Source organism: Diachasma alloeum, unplaced genomic scaffold (assembly GCF_001412515.2).
Source record: "Diachasma alloeum isolate Michigan unplaced genomic scaffold, Dall2.0 Dall_scaffold_00349, whole genome shotgun sequence".
Lineage (NCBI taxonomy): Eukaryota > Metazoa > Arthropoda > Insecta > Hymenoptera > Braconidae > Diachasma > Diachasma alloeum.
The window spans coordinates 424,326-434,080 of record NW_021680488.1 but is presented as its reverse complement, the minus strand read 5'-3'; positions in this window follow the sequence as shown (position 1 = coordinate 434,080).

The window sequence follows — 9,755 nt, the reverse complement described above, 5'->3', positions numbered from 1 at the left end:
GTTGACATCAGCATGCGCTCACTTCACGGAAAATGTATATAGCACATGTTTTATGACCTCTCATTGGTCGAGCGAAGAAGCGCGGTTCCGTTTTAGTTTAAAAGTGAAGCTGACTTCAGACGGAATTACGAAGAGTATGAAATTCACCCAGGAAATAATAATCCAGGGGTCTTCGCGCTATAAAAAGGGTCGTGTCCAAAATTTGATAAGAAACATGGGGTGAACGCTATCGGGAAAGGCTTCCAAGAGGAAAACAGATCTGATTAAAAATATCAATCTCTGAACAGACAAAAATTTCTGCTCCTTCGGGAAGACGAAAGTCTCCCTAATCACCGATCTTCCCTTATCTGCAAAGGAAACGATTGTGTTAAAGACTGAACGTGTGTAAATATCCAGAATATTCCCCGTGGAGAGATAAATGAGACCTGATTTCATGTAAATATTCTCATCCTTAACATTGTTAATCCTGTTTTCTTTGTAAATAATTTCCGATGACATACTGTCTAGGCGAATTGAAAACAAGATTAGAAAATCCTACAATATTGCCGGAATGCTGATTGTTGACATCAGCATGCGCTCACTTCACGGAAAATGTATATAGCACATGTTTTATGACCTCTCATTGGTCGAGCGAAGAAGCGCGGTTCCGTTTTAGTTTAAAAGTGAAGCTGACTTCAGACGGAATTACGAAGAGTATGAAATTCACCCAGGAAATGATAATTCAGGGGTCTCGGCGTTATAAAAAGGGTCGAGGGGAATCCGCTCGAGTGCGTCCCAGGAATTTTTTCTGCTTCAAACAAAGAAAGGTAGGGAAACTAGGATATTTAATTACCTAATGCTAATCACTAAATTTCCTCGACTTCCCACGAATAATGCAACCACATTCATATGAATTTAAGTATTAAAATGGAATTAATTTAGTGGGGATGACTCCCAGGGTTCTTTTAACGTGGGAATAATCTCCACAAGCATTTCAATAATTTCTGTACCATTCGAGATCACTTTCCGTAGTCGCATTAGCTATCGCAAAACAAAATATACATCGGAAATACACGGGCGTTATGAGGGATACAAATTATTTCGTTGGCAGAACGGTATTTTTTGGGAAAGCAATACATATACTCATTCTTTCCACAGCTGGGACAATTTCTTTCCAAATCGTTATCATGACAACACTGAGTACATACTTTTTGTAAAGCGCAAAAATTAGAGATATGCCATCTTGGATTACTGTCACTACGTGAGGTTTCACGCACAAAAAAATTTAATAGAACTACCTACCGAATTCGTTAGAAAATTCTATTGAATTTCTATTAAACTTCCTTTAACATGATCCTAGCTGATTCTATTGACATGTTCAATAGAAAACATTCAATAGAAACAGTCAACAGAATTCGATTTTTCTATATAACTTATTCTTTTCATATATTTTTTATAGAATTTGCTGGACTCAAATTCTCAAGTTTTTTTCATTCTATTTTTCTTTTCTTCTCATCAAGAAAATCAAACGAAAAAAAATTATGAAATTTGAGCCGAGGAAATTCTATAGAAAATATCTCAATAGAATAAGTTATATAGAAAAATCGAATTCTGTTGACTGTTTCTATTGAATGTTTTCTATTGAAAATGTCAATAGAATCAGCTAGAATCATGTTAAAGAAAGTTTAATAGAAATTCAATAGAATTTTCTAACGAATTCGATAGGTTTTTCTATTAAATTCTTTCGTCCGTGTTCATCCTGTTGTTTCAAAACCGTAAAATATGAATTTTTTCTTCTGATGGTCAAGCCGCTTCGGTGAGCGTATATAACATTGATGGTTTATTTCACGTCTTCATCCACATGTTCTCCAATATACTGTACCGCACACGTGTTTTTGCAGTGACAATTTTTTTTCCAATTCATTATCATGACAACACTGAGTAGGGTAAGCTACCCAGTAGACGGACACTGCCCTGTAGATGGACGAGCTACTTTTGGATAGGAAATTACGCAAAAAAACACTGAAATGTGAATTGTTGCTTTGAATTTTCACCAACTGTCGTGATTCTTAACCACTGAGTGACGATTTTTTTTCGATCAATTTTTTTTTCATTTGCTAAAAAACAAACGTCCATCTACTGGGCGGTTTTCTTGGGCGTCCATCTACTGGGCAGTTTACCCTACATACTTTTTGCACAACGCAAAATAGTACATTAGAGTACAATTGCACAAATTTCGTTTTCGACGAATGTGAAGTTTACAGGCCGAGCCGAAGGCGAGGTCTGTATTCACATTCGTTGAAAACGAAGTTTAAGCCCGAGTGGTCTATACTATTTTATGCCACATCGTGCAGAAAATAATTTTCAAAAAAAAAAAAAAATCCCATAAAAAAAAAAATCCCGTAAAAAAAAAAAAATTTGCGCTTCGCGCAGCGTGCTTCAAACTCGATTTATTGCACGGCGTGCCATAAATTAGGGATATGCAATCTTGTGTTGCTGTCACCACGTGCGGTTTTATCCCGTTGTGTTTCAAAATCGTAACATATGAATATTGTCTTCTGATGGTCAAGCTGCTTCGGTGGACGTATACAACAATGATAGTTTATTTCACGTCTTCATCCACATGTTCTCCAAATTACTATACCATACTCGTGTTTTTGTTCCTCAAGACAAATCAGTTTGAAACATAGTTGACATATTTTTAGAGCATCACAAATAGGAAAAAAATCAGTTCACCGCTGTTTTGTTTTCATCAGTGACAATAGAAGTATTGCTTCATAAAAAAAAAACTCATACATATCCCGAGGGAATATGAAAAATTCCCAAATCAAATTGAAGAAATTTATTCATTCTCCCCCTTCACCTTCGTTCAAAAACTCACTGAATATTATTACATTTTGAGGCGTGACGACTTAAATTCCAATTTCCAATGCACCTCTCAAGACAGTTGTCGATGGCACAATTAAAAAATCAAATTTCCCCACACCCCCTTACAAATTATTCCAGCATAAGATTTCCTGAAATGAAAAAAAAAACAATAAACATAACATCTTTCAAAGCATAAGAGAGGCAACAAAAAATACCGAGAATATAAAAACCAAAGAATCAAATGAACAGAAAACACTCATGCGTCAACAAAAAACATCTCAATCACGACAAAAAAAAATCCCCAACAAGTAAAAAGAAAATAATTTCCCACCGGAAAACCCCATCGTCACCGCAAGGCCCCGATCGAAAATAAAGTAAGCCATCATTCCCATCGCAAATCTCCATTTATCAAGTGCATTCACTTGATTCCATCTGTTAAAACGGAATTGACTCAACTATTCCGTCCTCAAGTGGCCGTAGCAGTGCCTGTAAAAAATAAAATAAAGAAAAGCTGGGACGGGATACACGTTGACTCCTCTTTGCCCCCTCCCCCCCCCCTCATTTACCTACCGTCCCTCATCTCTCTCTCTAACATCTTGTAGACCTCCCGATGCTCCCCCGACGTTCGTCTCTGTCTGTCTCCGGCACTTCCTGTGTTCCGCCACACGACCTCACACTCACACATCTTGAGTTCACCTGTCGCGTGTTACCACCTGCCTTTTGTAACTTACTCACCTTATCCATGTACATGTGTAAGTTTATTCTCTATGCATTCTATGTATGGCCTCAAGCTACCCAACAGCATATTCAACTTATCCACAGTACCCACTTGCATGGTAGTTATAGAGTTTGCCCAGGACGGGAAAAGCGTGAGTGTTGTACGCGACTCGGGTGATTCAACGTTGAACGATTATGCCTTGTGTTTCAAATGTCTAAAGTTAAATTTCACTCGTTCAAAAAGCATTTTTTCCCGTAATTTTTAAATATCAATCGCATGTCCTTCCGTCAATTTAATATTTCACATTTGTTTGATTTATTTAAACAAAGTATCGCTGGAAATCCTAGACGGTTGTGAGTGAAATCAGGAGTGTTGCGAAATTCAAGAAATAAGATTTCTTCCGAGGAAATCAATATTTCAACTTCACAACTAGTGAAAATTGGGGTGTTCAATATGTCTAGTGTATCCTCAGCGCATATTCCCACTGAGCTTTACCACGGATTTGTTCATTCTCAGTTGGTGAGTAATCGATTGTTGTGCTGAGTGACGACGGGTCAGATGAGATCAAGGGGTTGCACAGTTTTTTAATTTCTTCTTGAAAATTGCGACGCGTCAGAAAAATTCTCTAATTTATATTTTTTTCCTTCTGACAGGGTAATGTGTTACTTTACATCGCTCTGACCGCCCTTTCGGCTTGCGTGTGTTGTTTGTTTTGGTTATTGTTGCCAATTCATAAACATTTATTATCAATTAGTGAAAAAAATAAGAATTCTTTTAATGATGAAGGTATTTAAGGAAGACGGCAGACATTGCAATAAATTACAATAATTATGATTTAGTAATCATAGCAGATTATTGTTTGAAATTGTTGACAATTGTTATTGATGATTATTAGTGCAATTAACACTGTATGTATCTGATTATTTTTCAGAGTTTAATCGATTCGAAAGTTAAATTTCACTCGTTCAAACAACATTTTTTCCCGTAATTTTTAAATATCAATCGCATGTCCTTCCGTCAATTTAATATTTCACATTTGTTTGATTTATTTAAACAAAGTATCGCTGGAAATCCTAGACGGTTGTGAGTGAAATCAGGAGTGTTGCGAAATTCAAGAAATAAGATTTCTTCCGAGGAAATCAATATTTCAACTTCACAACTAGTGAAAATTGGGGTGTTCAATATGTCTAGTGTATCCTCAGCGCATATTCCCACTGAGCTTTACCACGGATTTGTTCATTCTCAGTTGGTGAGTAATCGATTGTTATGCTGAGTGACGAAGGGTCAGATGAGATCAAGGGGTTGCACAGTTTTTTAATTTCTTCTTGAAAATTGCGACGCGTCAGAAAAATTCTCTAATTTATATTTCTTTCCTTCTGACAAGGTAATGTGTTACTTTACATCGCTCTGACCGCCCTTTCGGCTTGCGTGTGTTGATTGTTTTGGTTATTGTTGCCAATTCATAAGCATTTATTATCAATTAGTGAAAAAAATAAGAATTCTTTTAATGATGAAGGTATTTAAGGAAGACGGCAGACATTGCAATAAATTACAATAATTATGATTTAGTAATCATAGCAGATTATTGTTTGAAATTGTTGACAATTGTTATTGATGATTATTAGTGCAATTAACACTGTATGTATCTGATTATTTTTCAGAGTTTAATCGATTCGAAAGTTAAATTTCACTCGTTCAAACAACATTTTTTCCCGTAATTTTTAAATATCAATCGCATGTCCTTCCGTCAATTTAATATTTCACATTTGTTTGATTTATTTAAACAAAGTATCGCTGGAAATCCTAGACGGTTGTGAGTGAAATCAGGAGTGTTGCGAAATTCAAGAAATAAGATTTCTTCCGAGGAAATCAATATTTCAACTTCACAACTAGTGAAAATTGGGGTGTTCAATATGTCTAGTGTATCCTCAGCGCATATTCCCACTGAGCTTTACCACGGATTTGTTCATTCTCAGTTGGTGAGTAATCGATTGTTATGCTGAGTGACGAAGGGTCAGATGAGATCAAGGGGTTGCACAGTTTTTTAATTTCTTCTTGAAAATTGCGACGCGTCAGAAAAATTCTCTAATTTATATTTCTTTCCTTCTGACAGGGTAATGTGTTACTTTACATCGCTCTGACCGCCCTTTCGGCTTGCGTGTGTTGATTGTTTTGGTTATTGTTGCCAATTCATAAACATTTATTATCAATTAGTGAAAAAAATAAGAATTCTTTTAATGATGAAGGTATTTAAGGAAGACGGCAGACATTGCAATAAATTACAATAATTATGATTTAGTAATCATAACAGATTATCGTTTGAAATTGTTGACAATTGTTATTGATGATTATTAGTGCAATTAACCCTGTATGTACCTGATTATTTCTCAGAGTTTAATCGATTTCTTTCAAGTTGAAGTGGTTCAAAATTAATTTTTTTTGTAGTAATATCTACTTAATCAAAGAATTTTTCTAAATAATTTGCGATTCCTGGGATAAAATCTTCTTTCATCATTAATAACTAAGATATTATCTCTACCTTGAATGATAATTGATCATGGAAAAACGGTAATCTCATCGATACTTCATGTTGACTTCACCTGAACGAAAGTTCACTAGCGAAGCGGTCAGTTTTCATTGGATATCTCGTAATCTAAGAGGGATAGCAAAATTTTCATCACGACCTTTTTTGTAGAACGCAGTAAGGGCTACAAAAAAGGTACTTATGAAAAATTCGTTATCTTCCTTAGATTCAGAGATATTCCACGAAAACTCCGCCAAGGGCTGTGAACTTGAACAGTTTTACCGCTTCGCTACTGAATTGTTGAAAATACAGCGATTATTCAACAAGCCCTTCACAAAAAAAAGAAATTTCTCCAGCGCAGATCACTCAATGTCGATTCCCCCTCGACCTCAAATGATTTCTTTTTTATTATTTGTAAGACCGAGCGGTTTTGGAGAACTTGTAGAGGCAGCTGGTTGCCAACAGCTGCCTTTACGATGCTCCTGATCTCCTCAGGTATTTGTTGCCATGATTGAGGAGCATGTGGCTGAATCACGAATTTCAGGTGGCTTTATTTTTTTTGTGAGGATTAAAATAGGGCCTTTGGTGATGATCGGGTCATCGACTCGTCCCGGAGATTCTCAAAATATTGCAAGTGCTTCTTTCGGGGATTGGCACACATCGCGACGTGAAGAAGTCAAGAAAATTGTCAATGTGTACACGGTGCAACCTCCTTTCACTTGATCTTTAGATATTTCGTTGCATGGTGAATCGAAACACTTGTATCAATTGTTAACAAATGGAGATGATCTTTAGAAAACATTCAGAGTCAATAATTGCCCGGCAATCGTATGTCTGAACAGATTTTTTTTCTGACAACTAAGAAAGGGGGCGCATGGTTTGACTAGTGGCTTAGGCGTATTACTTATTTATTTTTAACGGCATTCGTCACAACACGCAAAAAATAATTCCGCTGAGATAGCGCGTTGCACGTTGACCCAGCAGATTTCGTAGGTCAATATACGGAGGACAGAGTTACCGCAGCGGTTGTCTTTCGCTCGGGTCTGATTTGTTAGAATAGCAAGAGGATTATGCCAGGGCAACTACAATCGATTTGCTCATTTGAGGAACATGTTTAGTTAGATTAACAAACGAATTGCTATTCTGATTGTCAGTAAAAATCCACAAAATGGACTGTTAATTTTTTGTCTTCATTTTCATGGTCAATTATCCCTGAATAAGCACCCCAGAATGCATTTGTCACCGAAAAAAAACCACTTCGTTAACACAAATTATTTCCATCATCGCACGCAAAAAAACAATTCGGTTGGGATGGCTTGCCGTACATTAACCCAACAAATTTCGAAGGTTAATATACGGACAGTCAAGGTGTGAGTTACTGCAGGGGATGTCTTTCGCTCGGGTCTGATTTGTTAGAATAGCAAGAAGGTTATGCCGGGGCAACTACAATCGATTTGCTCATTTGAGGAACATGTTTAGTTAGATTAAGAAACGAATTGCTATTCTGATTGTCAGTAAAAATCCACAAAATGGACTGTTAATTTTTCGTCTTCATTTTCATGGTCAATTATCCCTGAATAAGCACCCCAGAATGCATTTGTCACCGAAAAAAAATCACTTCGTTAACACAAATTATTTCCATCATCGCACGCAAAAATACAATTCGGTTGGGATGGCTTGCCGTACATTAACCCAACAAATTTCGAAGGTTAATATACGGACAGTCAAGGTGTGAGTTACCGCAGGGGATGTCTTTCGCTCGGGTCTGATTTGTCAGAATAGCAAGAGGGTTATGCTATCGGGCGACAACCAGGGTTGGGCATTTGTCGATAACCGTAATTTTTTACATGACATTGTAGAATAACCGTAATTTACGTAATAAATGTAAAAAATGTAAAAAAAACAGCCGACGTTACCTTTTATCGTAAACGGTGAAGCTTCGCGAAGATTATACCTCGCGAGGGTGAGAAAAGTCACAAGGTTCATACCTCGCCAGGATCATACGTCTCGAGGGTCACACCTCGTAAGGGTCATACCGTGTAAGGGATGAATTTTACAAGGGTCAATCTCATTATTTATTGATCTCCTTTGAATTCGTCGCGTCATCTTCTTTTATCTTGACATTAACTTGTTTCATTCTGCATTCTTAAATGACAAAACTAATTCAATTGTCTTTGATAGCTTTTTCGAACTGTTCAGAACAAAATGATTCTTTTCAGGTTCAAGTGGGCTTTTCCGGGGCTCCAAATAATAAAGTGAAGAATCCAATAAAGCTCAATAGATAATGAGATTGACTTTCTCACAAAAATTACGGGAACTCACAGTTCGCTCACCAATTATGGAATCGACTCAGAAAATTTAAGTGATGGTATCGTAATTTTTCACAGGGAATTCGGGTAAAAACTACGGAATGCTCTGAAAAAATTCCGTGATTTTAGGTAAAAAAAATTACGTGACAATTCCGTAAAATTTCCTACAACCACATTTCGCTCCGGAATTACGGAAAAGATACCTTATTTTTACTGAATATTTCTCTCCGTGCAGAATAAGCACCTCAGAATGCAAAAAAAAAGAAAAAGGATCTCATGAGAGAAATTTTTCGAGCTAACAAATTTGAAATATTCCTAAGTCCAGCATAAGCTTTGTGAAATAGATTGCTGACCGATAATGTTTCACTTATTTTTTAATAAAGGAAAGAATCTTTTTTTCTCGGCGACACGTAAAGTCGAAGAGACGGAGAAATGGAATATACAAGTGTTGCCGGTGATGAGCAGATGTGCTCGCGTGGCACAGGAAGTTTAGTTTTACAGCGCGGGCCAGCTGACCGACACATTCCATCCAATGGGTCGTATACCTAGGTGCCGAGAAATAAAAAGCCATGCACAACCTCTTCTCCATGAGGGATGAGGGATGAAACATCTCTGGCAGCAGTTGAACACGTGTGTGCAGGGTTTCACTGGTTGCACCGCCCCCATCTGAGTTGTATAGTATTTCCAGGACGAATTGATATTGAGGGCTTTTTTTTATGGTTCACGTGTTCATGGCATGCTTTCAAAAAATTTTCCAACAGTGCACGGAGAGAAATATTCACTTGTAATACCTCAAGAGCTCCAAAATTATCGGGTATTTTCCGATAGGTTCGTTGCAAACAAACGAAGGGGTCCAGTTTTTCAAGCTAAAAAATCACGAGTGCGAAGCACGAGTGATTTTTCCTGAAAAACTTGACGACTTCGTTTGTATGCAGGGAACCTTGAGGAAAATGCCCGATTAATTTTGAAGCTCGTGTGGTATTCGGGGGATTATTTTTCCAATCCAAATGTCGGGCAATATAATTGGACCATGAGACGAAACTCACAATTGAGAAACGAAAATTATATAATTAACACTCATTTCGAATAAAAATCCTCGGATTACCACAATTGCATTCAATCCTGTCAGTTTGACGAGGGGTTAATTCGGATGCATGATCTTTTGTTTTTTATATAGTAACTACCAGAGAAAATTATCAAAAAATTATCAGTTGAAAACCCTGTAGCTTGTACCACGTGATGTCGAATGGGCCAATTATATTGCCCGATATTTGGGTTGGAAAAATAATCAATAAAAATTACGTATTTTTTTCCGTAATTTCAGAGCGCAATATGGTTGTAGGAAATTTTACGGAAC